Consider the following 26,314-nt stretch of genomic DNA (forward strand, 5'->3'; position numbering starts at 1 on the left):
TCCCTTTTCCCATAAACTTTATTCCCCATTTCATCATCACTCTTTTATTGGATGCCCAAGGCCATGGACTGGGTTACTGCTGCCGTGATACATCCCCTTTAAGAACTGAACCAAATGCTCCAAATGCATACCCGGCTTATACTCGGGTCAACTTATACTCGAGTATATATGGTAATAGATCCAATGGTCCAACAATAGACAAACCCATCTTGAGGTGACCTTGCAGTCACTTACCACTAATTGCTGATTAGTTCACTCATAATGAAATATACTAGATCTCCTTGAATATATGTCCTATATATGCTATAATAACAACAAAGATAATGATGCACATTTTCTTGAGCCAAGGAAAATGTTACTTAGTAATTATTTTCAGCAACTTGCAAAAAGTAGTTTTTATATTTGAATAATGACCCAAGTCTATTATATTGCACCTATAACCTGACATGTTGATCCAGAGGAAGGAAAGAAAACATGAGACAAATGCTAATTGCCCCATATTAGAGAAAAAATTCCTTCCCGATTTTACATATGCCAATCAGACTAATTCACTGGATGAACGTGCCATCACAGAATCTAGTACCCATATAAACTGTAATATTGTATTTTTCAAGAAAGACAGCCAGGCCTCCTTGTAGCTTTGCAGTGAATAAACCATTACAGCCTCATGTGGCAGAGAGTTCCATAATCTTATTTCTTCTACAGTTACTTTCTTTCTTCTCCGTGTAGAGAATGCCCTTGTGCCATTGTCGCAGGCCTAGGTGTAAAAAATATAATTAGAAGGATCCGTGCACTGTCCATTCATATATTTGAACAATTTAGTAAGATCTCCCACCCCCTCAAGCCATCATTTTTCCAAACTGAATAATTCCTAATTAATTACCTTAATAACATTGGTCGCTCTTTATTGCATTTGCTATAGTTCAACTTCTTGAACACTGGAGCCAAAAATCGTACACCGTATTCTAAGTGCAGCCACAATGCTGACTTGTAGAGATGCAAAACTATGTTCTTGTCACCAGCATCTATGCCTGTTTTACTGTATCCCAGAGAACAAAGTGATGCTTTAACCCTTGTACTTCCAATGTCAGATGTGGGTGTATGGAGTCCAAATAACTCAATACACATTGGTGCCAGCTATGGTATACAGCCAGTACCTGCCTCTTACAGCAGCAATCAGAGCTAGCTCTGATTGATGCTTAACTGCTTAATTATAATGTTTAATTTCTTACCACAGCAGGTATCAGCATGAAAAGTCCAATCTGGGGGCGTGGCCTAACTTCTGCCATGTGAAGACGCAGGAGCTTTGAGCTCTCTCACATTTCCCCAGTTTAAGCGGCAAACACTCGACTTAATGAGACAAAACTGAAAACCTTTTACATCATTCAACAGCTTTTATTACAAGCTTCAAAAAGAGACTAAAACTGGCTCTTTAGCAGGAGTATAACCGGGACTATCACACAAGCCCTTCTTTGTCTGAGGAGAAGTGTGCGGCCGCCATCTTGGATCCGGTATTTCCTCCTTGCTGACAAGACACTAGGCGCAGCTCATCGTCTGCGGAGGGGGATCCCCCTTCCAGAGGTCCGGTGTAGGGGAGGGAGGATGTGAATCCCCTCAAAAGCAACCGGTTATAAAGACTGGAGTGAAAGCCTGGTCCCTCTTACTACACAGCGACGATCGGCGGAACGCTGTGCTGCGGCGCCTGGGCAGGGGAGCTTCCCTGCAGCTGCATCACCAAGGACACTGCCGACCATGACGGAGGACCGAAGGAGGAACAGCACTCCTCATGGGGACCAGCGGTGAGTGGATCCCCCACCGCTGACTGGGGCTCTCTCCCCACGCTTGATCAGCTGCTATCTGGAGCGCGGCCGAGACTCCTTCCCTTCACATCGCCACACGCAGCCGCTGGGAGTCCTCCAGCTACCACTGCACTGCTGATTCCCCGGATCACAGCGACCGCTCCGGAGCCTTCTGGACTACCGCCAGAGATACCGCTCCTACAAGAAGCAGAGACACCAGCGCGACCTCTCAGAGGACACCGCAGCCAGGCACACAGCAGCGCCAGCACCTGAAGACCGCAGACTGAAGCAGAGGATCGGAGGGAGAGCCACACATTACAAAGTATAACATATACCCTCTAATAATTAAAGGGCCGGGAGCCAGGCTGTGGAATTGCAGCCTGCAGAGTGTGCGCTCTACATAAAGCGGGCGGGAAGTGCTGCAGGGGATATCGCCATTTATTGAAGGACAGGGAGCAACGCTGTGGAACATAAAGCAGGCTCTGTGGATTGATACAGGAAACAAATCTCCCATTCCCTTTTGAGTTTAAGGTACATAGTGCCTATAGTTAAATCTGGACTGGTGACTCCTCTCAGCGCCACAGCTCCACCTGGTGGCTAAATAAATATTTCTCAGTGACAACAGAGAATCTGATGGCAATAGCTCCATTTCTTTTTAGTTTTGTCATTTAAAGAGACAGCACCAAATTTGAGATATATGTGAGATACACGGAAGTTGCTTCTCTTGTCTTCTTAATTACTTAAAGCTGAGAATTTGACTGCTGAAAATAGATGATTCAATCTAAATAACTCGCCTATTCATCACAACTCCCAAATGGAACAAAAGTCTGAAAATAAATCACTACAAGGCCAAAAGAAATCTTCTGCAGCTTATTCCAGATCATATACAGACATTCCTAATCTGCTGGGCCCAATCAAATTTAGATCTCCCCAAAAAGCTGATGACTACAAAACTCATAAAATAACAACACAACCAAACGGTGCTAAATCCACTTCTCAAGAAGCCGCTCCAACTCAATGGTCTAATCCTATCAAAACAAACCTAGATACTAGGAGCAAAAATTCACCCTCCGCGACAGCTGTCTCCTCAGCATCGAGTCAGCTGATGGACACCACTGTCTCGGCCAAGAGAAGTGCATCGGAAGAGGAGAGAAATTCGGACTCTGAAAATAAAAAATAAAAAAGACCGACCAGAATCAGAACCAAATACTCCAAAAATGAGTCACAAAGAAATATTCTCTCAAAAAATAACCTCACTAATTGACGAGAAACTAAATACTGGCTTTGCTAAACATAACGCCTCTTTTGAGGAAGTCTGCAGAGGCTTTACCCAAAAATTGGAATTCTATGAATCCAAAATAACTTATCTTGAAAATAAAACAGACTCTCTAACCAGCCAAAATGTTGTCTTAAAAAAAGAAATTAACGACCTCAGAACCAAAATGGCAGACTTAGAGGACAGGAGTCGGAGAAATAATTTGAAAATCAGAGGTATCCCAGAAGAAGTAAGCCAATCAGAGCTACCAGAATTTGTCAAAACTATCTTTAAAAAAACAATACCAAGCCTCAATGCTTTGGATCTATGCATTGACAGAATCCATAGACTCCCTAAACCCAAAGGCATCCAAGCAGACAAACCAAGGGATACGATCCTTCGCCTACACTTTTTCGGCACTAAGGAAAAGATACAGAATTACGTTAAAACCAAGCGTTCGCTTCCGGAACCTTACCACCAACTAAAAATATTCACAGATCTCTCAAAACACACTCTGGACACCCGCAGGTCCTTCAAGCCTTTAACAGATATTTTAAGAGGGGAAAATATCCAATACAGATGGAGATTCCCTACTAAGTTGATGTTCAGCTAAAGAGATAAATTTGTAGTGATTAACACCTTGGAGGAGGGTCTGGCACTATTTAAATCTCACTCCTGATTTTATTTTAAGGATCTAAAGAGACTTCGGAAACTTTATGGCTATCGTTGTCTCAATACCCGCGGGGTAATAGTGAAGAGCTATTTTTCACAAACTTTTCCCCCAACAGGTCGAGACTTCCTTAGGGAAAAGACCCAAATTTGAATTTCTTGTTCATACCAGTTATATTGTATTGTATTTGATAAAACCGTTTGTTTTTTTATTATTAAACTTTTTATCTTTTCTTGGTGTTCCTACAGCTCCTTTAACATACCAGATTATGCAGCTAAAATGTATATCCTACAATGTCAGAGGGCTTAACAGCCCATGGAAGAGGTAAACGTTGTGGAAAGAAATTAAGCAATCACATGCTGACATCGTGTGCATTCAGGAATCGAAATTTAAAAAAGGTAACCATCCAAATTTCGCCCACAGGGATTTTCTACACGCTTTCTCATCTTCATCACCCAAAAAAAAGGCAGGAGTAATCACATTAATAAAAAATACAGTGCCATTCCATCTTATTGAGGAGGTGGTGGACCCCGCCAGCAGGTACCATATTCTGATATGCGAGATTAACTCGACTCAAAGTACAATTGTTAATGTGTACTGCCCTAACACAAAACAACTGAGTTTTCTCAATAAAGTGACGAGGAAAGTTCAGTTAAACAAGAAGGGCAATTTATTCATTCTGGGAGACTTTAATATGGTGCCTGTTAGGGGTCGAGTTCCCGCTTCTGCACGGGGGGAATCTCGAGCCACTTCCGCTGCAGTCTCCCATTCTTGTCCAGCCGCAGTGGAGCCTGCTCAGCAAGGACGTCGGTCCCAGCGTCTTGCTCATTCTCACTCTGTTCTGAGAGTTAGTGCTGCTTCTCCAGTCTCTGCCATTAAAGTCAGTGCTGGTCAGCAGCGAGCGGACTTCTCTGGGACTAAGTCCTTGTCTGCATGTACTGAGCATGCCCAGCGTAAGGTCTCCCGTTGGAGATCGAGGGTCATGTGCTCAGGCTCTGCAGCACATTCCATTGGTCCTCTTGGCAGGTCCTAGAAGGGCAAAAGTGCTGTGGCCACTTCCTGTGCTGCTGCTATATTAACTGCGCATGACCGCACGGCCATGCGCTAGTATTGTCAAACAATTGCTAATGTGTGTATGTTGTGAGTGCAAGTCGTCCTTGGAAACCCCTACCCTATTGAATGTCTGTTCGCGGAAGGTGTATGGCTGCTATCTAGCGCCCGACTTAGCCTACAGCACTAAACACACATCTCAGCGTCCTGTAGCTGTGCCAGCCAGTACGGCGCCGTGCGCCTGCCTTGCGCTTTCCATACCCGAGTCTGGGTGGTTAGTGGCGTCCGTTAGTGCGGCATCGCTCGCACTCTTGTGCACTTATATTTCTTAAGGTTCTCTACACACCCAGTTGCGGTGTTACGCCAGCAAGGGTCTAATCGGGCTCCAATCCCTTCTGGGGTTAAGTCCGCTGACCACTTGCTCGCGCACTAGTGCGGTACTGCGGTCCTGTGAATTAACAGGATCGCTTTCTTCACGCTGGGTGAGGTTTAACCCACGCGTGTATCCTTTAGTGTACCGCCATATTGTCCGTCTTGCTAGCTGCAGGGTCTTTTACCTGCACGGTGGACCTCGGACTGCGAACGCACCTAGTTTCTTACCATCTATACTTGATGCGTTCCGCCAGTCCTTAACATAATACTAGCGCCAAGGTCTGGCTAGTATGGCGGACATTCAGCAATCTTTGCGGTATATCCAGCAGTTGGAGGGTAGGTTGAAGGTTCTCGAGAACTCAACCTCAGCTGTGGATGTTACCGCAGTTGCTGTAAAGGCTGCTGGCGTGGCGGCAGCAACCTTGTCCACTGCCACCCCTGTTCCGACATTATCCCGCCTCCCGTTGCCAGAAAAATTTTCTGGAGATTGCAAAACTTGTAGGGGATTCGTGAGTCAGTGCTCTATCCACCTCGAGCTCCTGGCTGCACGTTTTCCTACAGAGCGGGCTAAGGTGGGATTTATTGTCTCGCTGTTGTCGGACAGGGCGTTGGAGTGGGCTACGCCGCTGTGGGAGCGTGATGATCATGTGGTGCAGAGTGCTCCGTTGTTTCTGGGCACGCTGAAAAAGGTCTTTCTAGGACCTCAACTCACCCATGATACAGCGCTCCAACTACTGGCATTAACTCAGGGTGAGTCCTTGGTCAGCCATTTTTCCGTCCGATTCCGTACTTTAGCTTCCGAGCTGGAGTGGTCGGATAAAGCCCTTATCCCCATATTCTGGAGGGGCCTGGCTGACCATGTTAAGGACGCTCTGGCCACTAGGGAGATTCCTGCCACACTGGAGGAGTTAATATCTATTTCTACTCGTATAGACCTCCGTTTTAACGAGCGGAGGTTGGAACGAGCCCAGTGTAGGCAGAGGTTTCGGCTGGCTCCTACCTTCGCCAAACCTTTGGAATCTCCAGTCCAGGCATCTGAGTCACATGAGACCTTGGAGGTGACACGAGCGGGATCCAAGTCTCAGTCCGCTCGTGCACATAAGGTCCGTCATGTTTGCCAGCAATCAGGACGTCTTGCCTCCAAGAGTCCTCAGCGGTCGGGGAAACGTCAGCGTCTAGTGGCAGTTGGAGGAGGTACACTAGACACGGCGACGTTTGCCTCAAAGTTGTCCTTCAAGGGGACAATTTCCATAGGTCCATCCACTCTTACGGTCGAGCTATGCTTGGATTCTGGGGCAGAGGGTAACTTTATGTCCTCCGCCTTTGCCCAGCGTCACGCAATACCCTTGGTGATGCTCACCCAGCCAGTGACCGTTTGAGTGGTAAATGGGTCAACACTACCTTCACAGATTACCCACCAAACCATTCCTTTCACGCTATCTGTGTCTCCATCACATCAGGAGATAATCTCCCTATTAGTCATTCCTGAGGGAATTGATGAGGTCCTGTTGGGGATGCCATGGCTTCGCTACCATTCTCCTCATATTGAGTGGTCCTCTGGGAGAATTTTGGGATGGAGTAAATCCTGTGAGGGTAGATGTCAGAGGGAGTGCGTTCAGGTTACTACTACACAGGTACCCGCAGATCTTTCCTCTCTCCCCAAGCACTATTGGTCCCATGCAGACGTGTTCTCCAAAAGAGCTGCGGAGACTCTTCCGCCTCACCACCCCTATGACTGTCCTATTGACCTCTTGCCTGGTGCTGAGCCTCCCCGGGGTCGAGTCTACCCGTTATCTCTCCCGGAGACGGAGGCAATGTCCCAGTATATTCAGGAGAATCTGGCAAGAGGATTCATTAGGAAGTCAGTGTCACCGGCAGGGGCTGGGTTCTTCTTCGTACAGAAGAAGACTGGAGACTTACGTCCATGCATAGACTACAGGGGTCTTAACGCCATTACCGTTAAGAACAAGTACCCATTACCCCTGATATCTGAGCTCTTTGATAGGCTACGGGGAGCAAAGGTATTTACAAAGTTAGATCTGCGGGGTGCTTACAACCTGATTCGCATCCGTGAGGGGGATGAATGGAAGACGGCTTTTAACACCAGGGATGGACACTATGAATATCTAGTGATGCCCTTTGGGCTCTGTAATGCCCCAGCCGTTTTCCAAGACTTTGTGAACGACATCTTTCGGGATATGCTCACCACCTCGGTCGTAGTCTATCTGGATGACATTCTCATCTACTCTCCAGATATAGACTCCCATCGGAGAGATGTTCGCAAAGTCTTCGACCTCTTACGGGCAAACTCCCTCTACGCTAAGTTGGAGAAGTGTGTGTTTGAGCAGGAGTCCTTGCCTTTCCTTGGTTATATCATTTCTGCCCAGGGTTTGGCTATGGATCCTGCCAAGCTACAGGCGGTAATGGACTGGCAGGAACCCCATTCTCTTAAAGCGGTGCAGCGCTTTATGGGGTTCATTAATTACTATCGCCAGTTCATTCCACACTTCTCAACTTTGGTAGCTCCCTTGGTCGCCCTCACCAAGAAGGGAGCAAATCCCAAGTTGTGGTCAGAGGAGGTCTCCAAGGCCTTTCTCTCGATTAAGTCACACTTCGCTAGCGCTCCCATCCTACATCGCCCCGATGTAGATAAACCATTCATCTTGGAGGTGGATGCCTCATCCGTTGGTGCTGGAGCAGTCCTTTTCCAAAAGGATGCTCAAGGTCGGAAGCATCCTTGCTTCTTCTTCTCCAAAACTTTCACACCAGCAGAGAGGAATTATTCCATCGGGGACAGGGAGTTGCTAGCCATGAAGTTGGCTTTTTCAGAGTGGAGACACCTCTTGGAGGGAGCTCGCTTTCCCTTCCAAGTCTTCACTGACCACAAGAACTTGGTGTATATACAGACGGCCCAGCGGCTAAATTCTCGCCAGGCTAGATGGTCCCTGTTTTTCTCCCGGTTCCATTTTACCCTCCATTTTCTCTCCGGGGAGAAGAACGTTCGTGCCGACGCTCTCTCCCGCTCCGTAGTGTCATCTGAGGAGGAGGAGGAGGAGCCTCGGCTTATTGTCCCGCCTGAGAGCCTGAGAACTGTAGCTCCGGTTTCGCTGGAGTCTGTGCCCCCGGGCAAGACTTTCGTGCCAGCTAACTTGCGACCGGAGGTTCTCTCTTGGGCTCATTCCTCCAGAGTGGGTGGGCATTTTGGGACCAAGAGGACGTCTGAGCTTTTGGCGAGAACATATTGGTGGCCGCATATGGTCCGAGATGTCAAGGACTATATTCAGGCGTGCGTTTCTTGCGCCCAGAATCGGTCTCCTCGGCAACGGCCTGCTGGGTTGCTTTACCCTCTACCGGTGGCTGACAGGCCCTGGGAGATGGTCGGAATGGACTTTGTGGTGGGCTTACCCAAGTCGTGTGGCTGCTCCATTATTTGGGTTGTCACCGACCATTTCTCTAAGATGGTACATTTGGTACCGCTTCCTCGGTTACCCTCAGCACGGGCCTTGGCGGTGTTGTTCATGAAGCATGTTTTCCGATTGCATGGTATGCCTGATAAGATTGTCAGCGATCGGGGTCCCCAGTTCGCGTCTCGGTTTTGGAGAGAGCTCTGCCGTTTGCTCAGCATAGAGTTAAACCTCTCCTCTGCATATCATCCCGAGACGAATGGGTTGGTGGAGAGAACCAACCAGACTCTGGTGACATATTTGCGACATTTCGTCTCCACTAGGCAGGATGACTGGGCATCTTTGCTACCTTGGGCGGAATTTGCCTTGAACAACGCCGTAGCCGATTCCACTGGCCAAACTCCTTTTCTCCTTAATTACGGCCAGCACCCGCGTGTTCCTGTGCCCATGCCCGTGTCATCCACCGATTCTAGGGTGGCAGACTGGGCGGTGGAGGCACGGGACATCTGGGACCGCACACAGGATGCCATTCGGGCCTCCAAGGAGAGAATGAGGGTTTCGGCTGATACACACCGGCGTCCCGCTCCGGTCTTTGCTCCCGGCGACTTAGTGTGGCTCTCCGCCCGTAACATCAGGCTGCGAGTTGAGTCCACTAAGTTTGCTCCTCGCTACATTGGCCCGTTTAAGGTTCTGGAACAGGTCAACCCTGTGGTTTACCGTTTGGCCATTCCTCCACGCCTTGGTATCACCGATACCTTTCACGTTTCCCTCTTAAAGCCCGTTCGTTTGTCTCGGTTTTCTGAGTTATCTGCTGGGACATCGGGTTCATCCACGGATGAGTTTGAGGTGAATGCTATTGTGGGAAGCAAGGTGGTACGTGGCAAAAAATTTTATTTGGTGGATTGGAAGGGTCATGGTCCAGAGGATAGAACCTGGGAGCCTGTGGAGCACATTCGGGCTCCGCAGCTCATTGCTGCCTTCGAACGTAGCGAGGCCCAAGGAGGGGGGGGCCCTAGGAGGGGGGGGTAATGTTAGGGGTCGAGTTCCCGCTTCTGCACGGGGGGAATCTCGAGCCACTTCCGCTGCGGTCTCCCATTCTTGTCCAGCCGCAGTGGAGCCTGCTCAGCAAGGACGTCGGTCCCAGCGTCTTGCTCATTCTCACTCTGTTCTGAGAGTTAGTGCTGCTTCTCCAGTCTCTGCCATTAAAGTCAGTGCTGGTCAGCAGCGAGCGGACTTCTCTGGGACTAAGTCCTTGTCTGCATGTACTGAGCATGCCCAGCGTAAGGTCTCCCGTTGGAGATCGAGGGTCATGTGCTCAGGCTCTGCAGCACATTCCATTGGTCCTCTTGGCAGGTCCTAGAAGGGCAAAAGTGCTGTGGCCACTTCCTGTGCTGCTGCTATATTAACTGCGCATGACCGCACGGCCATGCGCTAGTATTGTCAAACAATTGCTAATGTGTGTATGTTGTGAGTGCAAGTCGTCCTTGGAAACCCCTACCCTATTGAATGTCTGTTCGCGGAAGGTGTATGGCTGCTATCTAGCGCCCGACTTAGCCTACAGCACTAAACACACATCTCAGCGTCCTGTAGCTGTGCCAGCCAGTACGGCGCCGTGCGCCTGCCTTGCGCTTTCCATACCCGAGTCTGGGTGGTTAGTGGCGTCCGTTAGTGCGGCATCGCTCGCACTCTTGTGCACTTATATTTCTTAAGGTTCTCTACACACCCAGTTGCGGTGTTACGCCAGCAAGGGTCTAATCGGGCTCCAATCCCTTCTGGGGTTAAGTCCGCTGACCACTTGCTCGCGCACTAGTGCGGTACTGCGGTCCTGTGAATTAACAGGATCGCTTTCTTCACGCTGGGTGAGGTTTAACCCACGCGTGTATCCTTTAGTGTACCGCCATATTGTTGGTCTTGCTAGCTGCAGGGTCTTTTACCTGCACGGTGGACCTCGGACTGCGAACGCACCTAGTTTCTTACCATCTATACTTGATGCGTTCCGCCAGTCCTTAACAGTGCCTGATGGAGGTTTGGACTCCACTTCTTTAACTTGCCAACTATCAAATAATCTTAATAAATGGATTCAAAATAACGAACTATACGACACATTCAGGTGCCTGAATTCTTCATCCAGAGAGTACTCACATTTCTCATCGGTACATAAAACCTCTGCGAGAATAGACCTGCTTCTCACAGACGTATTCACCCTCACTAAAATAAAAAAACTCATCCATACTAGAAAGGTCAATCTCGGACCACTCTCCCATCGTATCCGAAATGTGGATCAGCCCATTTTTTAAAAACTCCACTTTATGGAGGAGCAATAATTTCCTATTGAACATTCCAGAATATAGAAACGAAATTGTCATGACATTAAAACAATATTTCAAAGAAAACGATACAGAGGGGATGAATCCGCTCACAGTGTGGTGCACCCATAAGGCGGTAATAAGGGGGAAATTGATTCAAATAGCAGCAAGACACAACTCCAAAAAAAGAGAAAGGATTAAAACTATACAAAAACAAATAAATACAAAGGAAAATTATCTCTCTAAAACAAACACAAAATCTCAGCAAATTTACAGGGAAATCCTCAATTTGAGACAGGAACTAAACAGGGCTATCCTTGATGACTTTGATAAAATCGTTAAAGTATACTCTGAAATGAACAAACCAACGAGATTCATGATGTCCAAACTGAAAAGTGAGAGAGTCCGTGGTAGAATATACAAAATAAAAAACGCAGCCGGAGATACAAAACAACATCCAATTGATATTGTCGAGGAATTTGCATCTTATTATAGAAAACTATACAATTTAAACGGAGAAAATGCAAACCCTCAACCAGATCCCCAACAAATAACAGAGTTCATTAATAAACTACAACTTCCTAAAATCCGTCCATCAGACCTATCACAACTTAACTCACCTATATCAATGTCAGAAATTACTGAAACGGTAAACTCACTAAATTTAGAAAAATCACCGGGCCCAGACAGACTAACAGATGAATACTTCAAAAACTTTGCAGATATACTTACCCCTTACATGGCAAAAAATTTCAACCAAGTTTCGGGGGGTGGGACTTTTCCTGGGGAGATGCTGAAGGCAACCCTCATTATGATTCCCAAGACACCAAGTGATCTAGAAGAAGTGAAGAATTTTCGCCCAATTTCCCTGATAAATTCAGACTTAAATTTTTTTCCAAAATGCTAGCTACAAGATTAGCCTAATCAATGATGACTAATCTGGCTTCATTGTAGGTAGGCAAACTTCTGATAGCACTAGGAGGCTTATCAATATTATTAATAGAATCAACTCTACCCGAACTCCATCAATTCTCCTAACATTAGACGCCGAAAAGGCGTTTGACAGGGTCAACTGATCTTACTTAAAAACTGTTCTCCTAAATTTTGGTTTCAACAACAAATGGATAGAAACGGTGTTCACTCTGTACTCAAAGCAAAGTACCAAAATTTACATAAATAACACCTTATCCAAATCATTCTATATAAATAATGGGACAAGACAGGGGTGCCCCCTCTCGCCACTGCTGTTCGCCCTGGCGATAGAACCATTAGCCGAAGCAATTTGCATAAACGAAAAAATCACGGGGATCAACACACCGACTAAACAATTCAAAATAAGTCTATTTGTAGACGATATGCTGCTATCACTCACAAATCCGATAGAATCCATTGAAACTTTGCTTGAGATTATAGAGGAATTTTCACAAATATCAAACTTTAAAATTAATAACAGTAAATCGAAAATCCTGCAATTCTACCTTACAAACACCACAATCAATTCTATTAAAAACAACTCAGAGTTTGGCTGGGAAGAGGAACAAATATCACACCTAGATATTGTGTTAAAAAAACAATACGTAACACAGTTAATGCAAATTGCGAGACATTTCTGGCCACTATCACAAGAGATCTCCAACCCTGGGAAAATATAGGCTTGTCGTGGATGGGCAGAGTGCTAGCAATAAAAACGGTGATCCTCCCGAAACTTTTATACATTTTTAGGGCTCTCCCTCTTACCTTCCCAAATAACATTCTTTAATAGTTGCAACAAAAAAATCTCCTCCTTTATTTGGGGAGAGAAGAGAGCTAGAGTAGACAGAACAATTCTTTATAAACATAAATACAACGGAGGAATGGGGATACCAAACATTTTAGCTTACTATCACCTAATCAAACAAAGCCAATACTGGATAACTGAGGATGTCAAACCATCTTGGATGGAACTAGAAAGAGACCATAGCATTTCAAGCCCCCTTAAAAATCTCCTTCTCAATCATATATTCAATCTAAAAAAATACAAACTAAATCACCCTATTTTTCTGGCAATTACCCAATCTGCTTTTTATGTTTCTATATGTTTGTCCTAATAAAAGTTACATGGTTTTTATTACTTTTTTGGTCTTATTGTAAAGGTGTTCTTTTGGTATTTTTTCATATGGTTTCCTTCATGACCCTGTAAGGGATATTATTTGGTGTTTTTTGATGTACATAGTTTGAATATAGAAATTCATGGAAGCTTATTTTACCAAGACAGTTCAATACTGTAGCAGCTATACAAATAGTCACAAACCTGTCTATGTTACTAATGAAGTTTTTTTTCTTTCCCTTCCCTTTCCTTTCCTAAACCTTTTCCATCCCTTCTTTCCCTATTTACCAAGGCGAATCATTACACATACAAATAAAACGCATGTGTCTTAAAAATTGTTAAAATGTTCAATAAAAACGTTTGAAAAAGAAAAGTCCAATCTGTAGGCAGCATGTTATAGAGCTGAACAGATTGATATCTAGTTTAGTGAGAAAATATTTAGTATAACCTGTGCTTTAACATTTTAAACCTCTGCTCTTTCTCGGATTTTTGGGTGGTCCCATCAGTGACTGACAGCGATCTCTATGAACACTTATACAAAGAACACTGTCAGTCACTGATAGGACCGTCCACTGGATCAAAAATTCCCAAAAGAGCAGAGGATTAAATGATGAAAACACAGGTTATACTGAATCTTTTCTCACAAAACTATACATCATTCTGCTCAGCTCCCCCTACTCTATAAGGCCAGTCTCACACGTCCAGATAATTCCGGTACCGGAAAAATCGGTACCGGAATTATCCGTGTCCGTGTGTCCGTGAGCTCACGTAGGCCATCCGTGTGGCACACGGGCGGCACACGTGTGCCACCCGTGTGCCGACTGGGTACCACACGGAGCGTGCAGGAGACAGTGCTAGAGATAAGCGCTGTCCCTTGCATCTGGTGCTGAAGCCGTTGATTCATATCTTCTCTCCAGCAACGTTCGCTGGATGGAAGATATGAAAAATCCATTTTTTTTTCATGTTTAAAATAAAGATCCCTGTCCCCACCCCCCTCCCAACCCCTGGGCACCCCCTGCTGTTAATAAAATACTCACCCGGCTCCCTTGCGGCGTCCTGTCCTTGCCGCAGCTTCTCCTGTATGAGCGGTCACGTGGTGCCGCCCATTACAGTGATGAATATGCGGCTCCACCCCTACAGGGATCTTTATTTTAAACACGGAAAAAAAAGAGATTTTTCATATCTTCTATCCAGCGAACGCTGCTGGAGAGAAGATATGAATGGCGGCTTCAGCACCACGTGGGGGGGGACAGCGCTTACTGTAGCGCTGTCTCCTGCACGGCACACGGACTGTGTGCGGTACGTGTTTTACACGGACCCATTGACTTTAATGGGTCCGTGTAATCCGTGCGCTCCAACAAACACTGACATGTCTCCGTGTTTTGCACACGGACACACGGTCCGTGAAAACACGCTGACATGTGCAGAGACACATTGATTTCAATGTGTCTACGTGAGTCAGTTTCTCCGGTACGTGAGGAAACTGTCACCTCACGTACCAGAGCCACTGACGTGTGAAACCGGCCTAACATGGTGCCTGTAGATTGGATTGTATTTTCATGGTGACATGTTCTCTTTAAGTAGCATGAACCTGGTGGAACTGATGGGCTGTCATGGCAGCCAGAAACCTGCTACCATCACTGCAATCTTGATACTTCTGTGAAGACCACCCACAGGCCTAGCTTCATAAAAGACTATATAAACTGCAGTACTGAAGTATTGCAGTATATAGCAGAAGTGATCAAACAATTGCAGGTTCAAGCCCTCTGTAGGCAATAAAAAGTTTTTAAAAAGTTAAAAACCTTTTTAAGGTTAAAATAAACATTTTTTTTTGCTATTGCCACCTCCATAAAAATCTAATCTATCAACATCTAGAATTATTGAACCTGTAGGGTAAATTGGGGCAAAAAAAAAAACAAAAAAACAGATTTTTTCAATCACAGCAGCTTTCCAAAAGAAATACAATAAAAAGGCAGTCAAAGGATCATGCAAAGATAAAGTTCTAACATAGCTACATTGACAGAAAAATAAAAAAAAGCTAGGGGTCTCAGAAAATGTTTAAAAATACACATTTTTTATACAGATGAAAAACTTTTTTAACTAATAAAATAAAAAAACCTATATAAGTTTGGTATCGCTGTAACTGTACTAACCTGTAGAATCATGTTGCCAGGTCATTCTTGAATAAAAACTGTAAAATAAAAAAAAAAAATAAGGAATTGCATTTTCCACCATTTCACCCAACTTGGATTTAATCAGTACTTTATTTGGGGAAATGAATGGTGTCAAAACTACATTTATACTGCATAAAATAAGCCCATATATGGCTATGTCAATTGAAAATTAAAAAATTATTGCTTTTGCAGGAAGTAGAGGAAAGAACAAAAGCGATGATAAGAAAATTTGCCCAGTAGGACTGTTAAAGTGAATCTATCAGAAGATTTTTGCTATGTAATCTGAAGACAGCATGATCTCAGGGCCAAGACCCTGACCCTGATTCCAGTGATGTGTCACTTACTAGGTGCTCTGTTATACAGAGCTCAGCGTTCAGAGAACTGCTAGATCTTTACATAGAAAACAGTGAGTGACACATTGACATGTTGTTGGAATCAGGGTCTCAGATTGCAGAGCAAAAATGTAGTGACAGATTCCCTATAATGTATAATAAACCAATGAAAGATTTAAAGAGACAGTGCACCTGTGTTTACCTACGTGTACAGTTGAGTGAGCCTATCTATCTTCCTAGTTGTACAGCCGATATAAGGCAAATTGCATGTGCAGCATTCAGTACAATAAACCATAGTTCCTATGAGTCCCAGATTCTGCGGAACTGTCCAGATTTGAGTGACACCTCTCTCTGGCGTCTTCATCACTGTGTTGCTCCTCCTCGGGGGGCGTGGCTGCATATCTCTGCTCAGATCATAAATTAAACTATAACATTCACCAAATCTCTTCGGACTCGAACCTGTATCTCTAAGTTCACAGGCTGAAGCTCTATGAGATGCAGGCCACAATGATGTAGATAGGAGCTGTATTGCAGGAAGTGAACCCAGAAGCAGATTATACATGTCCATCGAGATACAATGTATAAAACAATGTATTTCTATGCTTCCTGTATACTAGAAGTGAGGAAAAAGTCACATTTTTTGTCCTAATAAAGTACTAAAAATAATAAAAAGCAATTACAAAAACAAAATTTTTCTTTTCTGTTAATCTCTCCAGTATTTGAACCCTCAACCTTCAACATAACAGGCAGGAGCTAAAGCAATTGAGGCAGATTGTACTGATGGATTGTACACATATACCAACCAATCCTATATCAATAGTAATATATAGGATAAAGAAGAGATACCAAACAATATAAAAGCTCAAATTTTTATTGATAACATCATAAAATCCCCATTAAAAAGCAAAATGCCGTCTAGGGGACACCAGAGCGCTTACAGGTGGCATAACAAAACTCCCAACAGGTCAAATAGAATGTACCCTATTCATATATGTGACCACAGAATAGATTAACAACATTATATCATAATATGCTCCTATTAATAGTTGTCATAGCAATATATGTGTGAGATCCCATACGATCCCTTCTATATGTAAAGACCTTTTAGGATGACAATAGAAGACATTCAGCAATATCGGAATGAATGGCTGAAACAGAAAAGCCGAAAATAACCCTATGTATAATGACATACAGGTACCTAGAAGATGTGCCTTAGTAGGTTATCTCATCTCCATACGCTCTTCTGCCCATTTATTATCACAATATGCCAGGAATTAGTATGATGTTGTAAAAGATATTTACCAAATGAATCCTGCAGTGCCCATGGCGTCCCCTCACCCCGACGTGCGTTTCGCTGCCAGCTTCTTCCGGGGGCAGCAGGAAAATACACAGCAGTGTATTTCTATGTATTTGCATTCTAGAGAGGGAATAAAATATTTTTTTCATATTATAAAATTGCAAAAAATAATGAAAAACACTTGATAATAAAAAAATATCATTTTTAAGGTTTTTAAAAAATATATAAATAATAAACATCACAAATCAGCAAATAACAGACTTATTGTAATGACGCTGCACAACACAATGGTCAGATTATTTACGCGGATCGGCAAATGAACTAAAAATATGGAGTAATTGATATTTTTCTCTATGAAACTCATAAAAAAGTAATACAAATGTAATGTTGAGGCCATGTTCACATGTAACATAAATACTAAGTTCTTCCTACTGTTTTTTTTTCTGCAGGTGTCCTCACCACACAACACAACAATCTTCTCTGTTTATGTTTTGGATGTGACGGTCAGTTTTTTTAAATTTGTGCTCATTAGCCTTCTGACTGAGCACTCTACCTCTTAGCCTGAGGTGTTTTTAATCACAGCAGGACCATACCTCTCCACAGAGATATAGATTTCCATCCAAGAGAGGATTACCATTATGTTCCCATACAGATGAAGACTTTATTCTAAGAGAGTAATGGCATTGTTAGGTCCTGAAAACAAGAAACGCATTAATGTGGCTTCCAGATACACATGAACTGGTCAATTTATGCTCTAAGCATTCTCAATTTTTCATATTTCTAGTCCAGTAATGCAATTCAATTTTCATATTTCATATTTGCATGCTATGGCGCTACAGAGTGCTGCTTTATTTGTTTGATTGTATATGAGTTGGTGACTCTAGGTAAGCAAATGTTCACACTTAGTTTATGCTTGGATGTGACGGTCAGTTTTTTTAATTTGTAAGAAGAGGCAATTTGCATATTGACCCCAGTCCAGAGCCTCTCACCTAGCCAAATCAGTTCTCATGCTTCGCACTGACGAGGGCCAACAGCCCGAAACAGCGTGTCTGCGAATTGAGATACTGATTTGGCTTTTATCCCAAGTCATATTGCACGACTCGTTAAAGGGTTGATTGTGACTTGTAGGATCGCTACTTCCAACAGGTGGCGCTATAGAGTTTAAGTCCTCTTTTTCTCAAAAGAGGCAATTTGCATATTTAAATTTGTAAAAAAATGCAGTTACTTTTTAAACCCTTTTCCGATAACGGGCGTAATAGTATGCCAATGTCGGACTCCCTCCCTTTGATGTGGGCTCCAGTGAGCCATAGGTCTCCTGGAGACCTCTATGGTTGTCAGTGCCAGATTGCTGTGAGCGCCACCCAGTGAACAGCGCTCATAGCAAGTGAGTAATTCTGCTACATAGAAGTAATCTGATCATCGCCTCTATGTAGCAGAGCCGATCGGGTTGTGGCAGGTTCTAGTCTCCTATAAAAAAAATTAAAGTTCTAATCACCCCATTCAAAATAAAACAATAAAAAAATCACAGATACATGCCCCCCTGTGCTGCTGGAAGACACATGCCCCCCCACTGTGCTGCTGTAAGACACATGATAAAATAACAAACACGTAACTCACCTTCAGATGATGCCCCCTGTGCTGCTGGAAGACACATGCCCCCCTGTGCTGCGGGCAGACACATGCCCCCCTGTGCTACTGGCAGACACATGCCCCCCTGCGCTGCTGGCAGACATATGCCCCCCTGTGCTGCTGGCAGACACATGCCCCCCTGTTGTGAATTCTGTGGCAGAGCTCCCTCCTGTGGTCACAAGTGGTACTTCGGCTGATTCTCTCTGTGAGCTTCCGTTGGTGGAGGAAAGTGGTACTGCGGCTTCTGAGTTTCCTTCCTCAGGTGATGTGGTGAAGTCGTTAGGTGCTGCTCTATTTAACTCCACCTAGTGCTTTGATCCTGGCCTCCAGTCAATGTTCTAGTATTGGACCTGTTTCCTCCTGGATCGTTCCTGTGGCCTGCTGCTCTGCATAGCTAAGTTCTGCTTTGCTATTTTGTTTGCTGTTTTTTCTGTCCAGCTTGTCTATTTGTTTTTTCCTGCTTGCTGGAAGCTCTGGGACGCAGAGGGTGTACCTCCGTGCCGTTAGTTCGGTACGGAGGGTCTTTTTGCCCCCTTTGCGTGGTTTTTGTAGGGTTTTGTGTTGACCGCAAAGTTACCTTTCCTATCCTCACTCTGTTCAGAAAGTCGGGCCTCACTTTGCTAAATCTATTTCATCTCTACGTTTGTCTTTTCATCTTAACTCACAGTCATTATATGTGGGGGCTGCCTTTTCCTTTGGGGTATTTCTCTGAGGCAAGGTAGGCTTATTTTCTATCTTCAGGCTAGCTAATTTCTCAGGCTGTGCCGAGTTGCATAGGGAGCGTTAGGCGCAATCCACGGCTGCCTCTAGTGTTGTTGGAGAGGATTGGGGATTGCGGTCAGCAGAGTTCCCACGTCTCAGAGCTCGTTCTATGTTTTTGGGTTGTTGTCAGGTCGCTGTATGTGCTCTGACCTCTGTGTCCATTGTGGTACTGAATTATCTTATCATAACAGTACTGGAGGCCGAAAGTACTAATGATTCTCAATAGAGGGAAAAAAGAAGTTCTGAGACCATTTTTTTTTCTCTGCACTGTGTTTTGCCTTTTTTTTCCCCTAGACATTTGGGTGGTTCAGGACATAGGTGTAGCGATGGACATTAAAGGTCTGTCTTCATGTGTGGATCAGCTCACGGCAAGAGTACAAAATATTCAAGACTTTGTGGTTCAGAATTCTATGTTAGAACCGAGAATTCCTATTCCTGATTTGTTTTTTGGAGATAGAACTAAATTTCTGAGTTTCAAAAATAATTGTAAACTATCTCTGGCTTTGAAACCTCGCTCCTCTGGTGACCCAGTTCAACAAGTTAGGATCATTATTTCTTTTTTACGTGGCGACCCTCAGGACTGGGCATTTTCTCTTGCGTCAGGAGATCCTGCATTAAGTAATATCGATGCGTTTTTCCTGGCGCTCGGATTGCTGTACGATGAACCTAATTCAGTGGATCAGGCAGAGAAAAATTTGCTGGCTCTGTGTCAGGGTCAGGATGAGATAGAGTTATATTGTCAGAAATTTAGAAAGTGGTCCGTACTCACTCAATGGAATGAAGGTGCGCTTGCAGCTATTTTCAGAAAAGGTCTCTCTGAAGCCCTTAAGGATGTCATGGTGGGATTTCCTATGCCTGCTGGTCTGAATGAGTCTATGTCTTTGGCCATTCAGATCGGTCGACGCTTGCGTGAGCGTAAATCTGTGCACCATTTGGCGGTATTACCTGAGCTTAAACCTGAGCCTATGCAGTGCGATAGGACTTTGACCAGAGTTGAACGGCAAGAACACAGACGTCTGAATGGGCTGTGTTTCTACTGTGGTGATTCCACTCATGCTATCTCTGATTGTCCTAAGCGCACTAAGCGGTTCACTAGGTCTGCCACCATTGGTACGGTACAGTCAAAATTTCTTCTGTCCGTTACCTTGATCTGCTCTTTGTCATCATATTCTGTCATGGCATTTGTGGATTCAGGCGCTGCCCTGAATTTGATGGACTTGGAGTATGCTAGGCGTTGTGGGTTTTTCTTGGAGCCCTTGCAGTGTCCTATTCCATTGAGAGGAATTGATGCTACGCCTTTGGCCAAGAATAAGCCTCAGTACTGGACCCAGCTGACCATGTGCATGGCTCCTGCACATCAGGAGGTTATTCGCTCTCTGGTGTTGCATAATCTGCATGATGTGGTCGTGTTGGGGTTGCCATGGCTACAAGTCCATAATCCAGTATTAGATTGGAAATCCATGTCTGTGTCCAGCTGGGGTTGTCAGGGGGTGCATGGTGATGTCCCATTTCTGACTATTTCATCATCCACCCCTTCTGAGGTTCCAGAGTTTTTGCCTGATTACCGGGATGTTTTTGATGAGCCCAAGTCCGATACACTACCTCCGCATAGGGATTGTGATTGTGCTATCGATTTGATTCCTGGTAGTAAATTCCCAAAAGGTCGACTGTTTAATTTATCTGTGCCTGAGCACGCCGCTATGCGGAGTTATGTGACGGAGTCCTTGGAGAAGGGGCATATTCGCCCGTCATCGTCGCCATTAGGAGCAGGGTTCTTTTTTGTAGCCAAGAAGGATGGTTCACTGAGACCTTGTATAGATTACAGCCTTCTAAATAAGATCACGGTTAAATTTCAGTACCCCTTGCCGTTGTTATCTGATTTGTTTGCTCGGATTAAGGGGGCTAGTTGGTTCACCAAGATAGATCTTCGTGGTGCGTATAATCTTGTGCATATTAAGCGAGGCGATGAATGGAAAACTGCATTTAATACGCCTGAGGGCCATTTTGAGTATCTAGTAATGCCATTCGGACTTGCCAATGCTCCATCAGTGTTTCAGTCCTTTATGCATGACATCTTCCGAGAGTACCTGGATAAATTCCTGATTGTGTACTTGGATGACATTTTGATCTTCTCGGATGATTGGGAGTCTCATGTGAAGCAGGTCAGAACGGTGTTTCAGGTCCTGCGTGCTAATTCTTTGTTTGTGAAGGGATCAAAGTGTCTCTTTGGTGTTCAGAAGGTTTCATTTTTGGGGTTCATCTTTTCCCCTTCTACTATCGAGATGGACCCTGTTAAGGTCCAAGCCATCCATGATTGGACTCAGCCGACATCTCTGAAAAGTCTGCAAAAGTTCCTGGGCTTTGCTAATTTTTATCGTCGCTTCATCTGCAATTTTTCTAGTATTGCTAAACCATTGACCGATTTGACCAAGAAGGGTGCTGATGTGGTCAATTGGTCTTCTGCTGCTGTGGAAGCTTTTCAAGAGTTGAAGCGTCGTTTTTCTTCTGCCCCTGTGTTGTGTCAACCAGATGTTTCGCTTCCGTTCCAGGTCGAGGTTGATGCTTCTGAGGTTGGAGCAGGGGCTGTTTTGTCGCAGAGAAGTTCTGATTGCTCGGTGATGAAACCATGCGCCTTCTTTTCCAGGAAGTTTTCGCCTGCTGAGCGAAATTATGATGTGGGCAATCGAGAGTTGCTGGCCATGAAGTGGGCATTCGAGGAGTGGCGTCATTGGCTTGAAGGAGCTAAGCATCACGTGGTGGTCTTGACTGATCATAAGAACTTGACTTATCTCGAGTCTGCCAAGTGGTTGAATCCTAGACAGGCTCGTTGGTCGCTGTTTTTTGCCCGTTTTGACTTTGTGATTTCGTACCTTCCGGGCTCTAAAAATGTGAAGGCGGATGCTCTGTCTAGGAGTTTTGTGCCCGACTTTCCGGGTTTATCTGAGCCAGCGGGTATCCTCAAAGAGGGAGTAATTGTGTCTGCCATCTCCCCTGATTTACGGCGAGTGCTGCAAAAATTTCAGGCTAATAAACCTGATCGTTGCCCAGCGGAGAAACTGTTTGTCCCTGATAGGTGGACGAATAAAGTTATCTCTGAGGTTCATTGTTCGGTGTTGGCTGGTCATCCTGGAATCTTTGGTACCAGAGAGTTAGTGGCTAGATCCTTTTGGTGGCCATCTCTGTCGCGGGATGTGCGTACTTTTGTGCAGTCCTGTGGGATTTGTGCTCGGGCTAAGCCCTGCTGTTCTCGTGCCAGTGGGTTGCTTTTGCCCTTGCCGGTCCCGAAGAGGCCTTGGACATATATCTCTATGGATTTTATTTCAGATCTTCCCGTCTCTCAAAAGATGTCAGTCATTTGGGTGGTCTGTGATCGCTTCTCTAAGATGGTCCATTTGGTACCCTTGTCTAAATTACCTTCCTCCTCTGATTTGGTGCCATTGTTCTTCCAGCATGTGGTTCGTTTACATGGCATTCCAGAGAATATCGTGTCTGACAGAGGTTCCCAGTTTGTTTCGAGGTTTTGGCGAGCCTTTTGTGGTAGGATGGGCATTGACTTGTCTTTTTCATCGGCTTTCCATCCTCAGACTAATGGCCAGACCTTGGAAACATATCTGAGATGCTTTGTTTCCGCTGATCAGGATGACTGGGTGTCCTTTTTTACTTTGGCTGAGTTCGCCCTTAATAATCGGGCCAGCTCGGCTACCTTGGTTTCGCCGTTTTTCTGCAACTCTGGGTTCCATCCTCGTTTCTCTTCAGGGCAGGTTGAGTCTTCGGACTGTCCTGGTGTGGATACTGTGGTGGACAGGTTGCAGCAGATTTGGACTCATGTAGTGGACAATTTGACCTTGTCCCAGGAGAAGGCTCAACGTTTCGCTAATCGCAGACGCTGTGTGGGTCTCCGACTTCGTGTTGGGGATTTGGTTTGGTATCTTCTCGTCATATTCCTATGAAGGTTTCCTCTCCTAAGTTTAAACCTCGTTTCATTGGTCCGTATAGGATTTCTGAGGTTCTTAATCCTGTGTCTTTTCTTCTGACCCTTCCAGATTCTTTTTCCATACATAACGTATTCCATAGGTCATTGTTGCGGAGATACGTGGCACCTATGGTTCCATCTGTTGATCCTCCTGCCCCGGTTTTGGTGGAGGGGGAGTTGGAGTATATTGTGGAGAAGATTTTGGATTCTCGTGTTTCAAGACGGAGACTCCAGTATCTGGTTAAGTGGAAGGGTTATGCTCAGGAAGATAATTCCTGGGTCTTTGCCTCTGATGTCCATGCTCCCGATCTTGTTCGTGCCTTTCATATGGCTCATCCTGGTCGTCCTGGGGGCTCTGGTGAGGGTTCGGTGACCCCTCCTCAGATCTTGTCGGGCAACACTCTCTGTTAGTCCCGCGGATCCTATGTGGCTGCCTTTTTTAGCAGTGTATGGGTGGATGTAGTTGTCCTTCTTGCAAAAACCACAGTGTTGTGAATTCTGTGGCCAAGCTCCCTCCTGTGGTCGTGAGTGGTACTGCGGCTGGTTCTGTCTATGAGCTTCCATTGGTGGAGGAAAGTGGTACTGCGGCTTCTGAGTTTCCTTCCTCAGGTGATGTGGTGAAGTCGTTAGGTGCTGCTCTATTTAACTTCACCTAGTGCTTTGATCCTGGCCTCCAGTCAATGTTCTAGTATTGGACCTGTTTCCTCCTGGATCGTTCCTGTGGCCTGCTGCTCTGCATAGCTAAGTTCTGCTTTGCTATTTTGTTTGCTGTTTTTTCTGTCCAGCTTGTCTATTTGTTTTCTCCTGCTTGCTGGAAGCTCTGGGACGCAGAGGGTGTACCTCCGTGCCGTTAGTTCGGTACGGAGGGTCTTTTTGCCCCCTTTGCGTGGTTTTTGTAGGGTTTTGTGTTGACCGCAAAGTTACCTTTCCTATCCTCGCTCTGTTCAGAAAGTCGGGCCTCACTTTGCTAAATCTATTTCATCTCTACGTTTGTCTTTTCATCTTAACTCACAGTCATTATATGTGGGGGCTGCCTTTTCCTTTGGGGTATTTCTCTGAGGCAAGGTAGGCTTATTTTCTATCTTCAGGCTAGCTAGTTTCTCAGGCTGTGCCGAGTTGCATAGGGAGCGTTAGGCGCAATCCACGGCTGCCTCTAGTGTTGTTGGAGAGGATTGGGGATTGCGGTCAGCAGAGTTCCCACGTCTCAGAGCTCGTTCTATGTTTTTGGGTTGTTGTCAGGTCGCTGTATGTGCTCTAACCTCTGTGTCCATTGTGGTACTGAATTATCTTATCATAACACCCCCCTGTGCTACTGGCAGACACATGCCCCCCTGTGCTGCTGGCAGACACATGCCCCCCCCTGTGCTGCTGGCAGACACATGCCCCCCTGTGCTACTGGCAAACACATGCCCCCCTGTGCTGCTGGCAGACACATGCCCCCCTGTGCTGCTGGAAGACACATGCCCCCTGTGCTGCTGGAAGACACATGCCCCCCTGTGCTGCTGGAAGACACATGCCCCCCTGTGCTGCTGGAAGACACATGCCCTCCTGTGCTGCTGGAAGACACATGCCCCCCTGTGCTGCTGGAAGACACATGCCCTCCTGTGCTGCTGGCAGACACATGCCCCCCCACTGTGCTGCTGGAAGACACATGATAAAATAACAAACACTTAACTCACCTTCAGATGATGCCCCCTGTGCTGCTGGAAGACACATGCCCCCCTGTGCTGCTGGCAGACACATGCCCCCCTTTGCTACTGGCAGACACATGCCCCCCTGCGCTGCTGGCAGACACATGCCCCCCCCCTGTGCTGCTGGCAGACACATGCCCCCCTGTGCTACTGGCAGACACATGCCCCCCTGTGCTGCTGGCAGACACATGCCCCCCCCTGTGCTGCTGGCAGACACATGCCCCCCTGTGCTACTGGCAAACACATGCCCCCCTGTGCTGCTGGCAGACACATGCCCCCCTGTGCTGCTGGAAGACACATGCCCCCTGTGCTGCTGGAAGACACATGCCCCCCTGTGCTGCTGGAAGACACATGCCCCCCTGTGCTGCTGGAAGACACATGCCCCCCTGTGCTACTGGCAGACACATGCCCCCCTGTGCTGTTGGCACATGCCCCCCTGTGCTGCTGGAAGACACACGCCCCCCTGTGCTGCTGGCAGACACATGCCCCCCTGTGCTACTGGCAGACACATGCCCCCCTGTGCTGTTGGCACATGCCCCCCTGTGCTGCTGGAAGACACATGCCCCCCTGTGCTGCTGGCAGACACATGCCCCCTGTGCTGCTGGAAAACACATGCCCCCTGTGCTGCTGGCAGACACATGCCCCCCCTGTGCTGCTGGCAGACACATGCCCCCCTGTGCTGCTGGCAGGCACATGCCCCCCTGTGCTGCTGGCAGACACATGCCCCCATGTCCTGCTGGAAGACACATGATAAAATAACAAACACTTAACTCACCTTCAGTTGATGGCTCCGTGCTCACAGCTCCTCGGTTGTGCTTCCTGTTTCCCAGGCATCAGATCATGTGACCTGGGCACACAGTGATGTCATCACTGTGCTGTGCCAATCACATGATCAGATGTCAGTACAGACAAAGGAAGCAACCGAGGAGCTGTGAGCACAGGGTCATCATGGGAAGGTGAGTTAAGTGTTTGTTATTTTATCATGTGCCTGCCAGCAGCACAAGGGGGGGGCATATAAGAGTGACAGGGCCATATCAATGATGGGAGGGTGGAGATGCAGGCACATGTAATATTCGCTGCTCCACTGTGAATCAACTCAGCACAGGTTCAGCACTGAGGTGATGGACAGCAGGTGCAGTGAATATTACATGAGGCTAATGAGCAGGAGCACAGGACCTCCTGCTGTCTCTGCAGCCTGCAGCCAGCCCCCTCCAGCCCCCTGACACCACTCCAGAGCTGCTCCCCCTCCTCTACAGCACACAGATTCAGATTATAAGATGCACCCCCCACTTTCCCCAAAAATTTGGGGGAACAAAAATGCATCTTATAGTCAGAAAAATATGGTAGTTCTATGACCTCTAAAACAATGTACACTGTGATTATTTTTTCCTTCCATAAAGTCAATTTTCCGGTAATTAACTCAAAGCCTAGGGTTCTATTGATACAGGAAAGATAGCAGAAATTACATCACACGCCGAAATAACAAGTATGTTGCCAAATTGCAAAGACATATT

At 45.9% G+C, this 26,314-nt stretch overlaps 1 long non-coding RNA gene across 1 annotated transcript; it reads right to left on the reverse strand.

The window, feature by feature from the left end:
• Positions 1-539: 539 nt before the first annotated feature.
• Positions 540-25,622, reverse strand: LOC138672252 (uncharacterized). The gene is made up of 4 exons (XR_011319670.1): positions 25,576-25,622; positions 16,751-16,865; positions 15,096-15,133; positions 540-757 (listed from the first exon to the last, which is right to left on the reverse strand). It is a non-coding gene; the product is annotated as an uncharacterized lncRNA (long non-coding RNA).
• Positions 25,623-26,314: the final 692 nt, after the last annotated feature.

This window comes from Ranitomeya imitator, chromosome 3 (genome assembly GCF_032444005.1).
Source record: "Ranitomeya imitator isolate aRanImi1 chromosome 3, aRanImi1.pri, whole genome shotgun sequence".
In the NCBI taxonomy this organism is placed as follows: domain Eukaryota; kingdom Metazoa; phylum Chordata; class Amphibia; order Anura; family Dendrobatidae; genus Ranitomeya; species Ranitomeya imitator.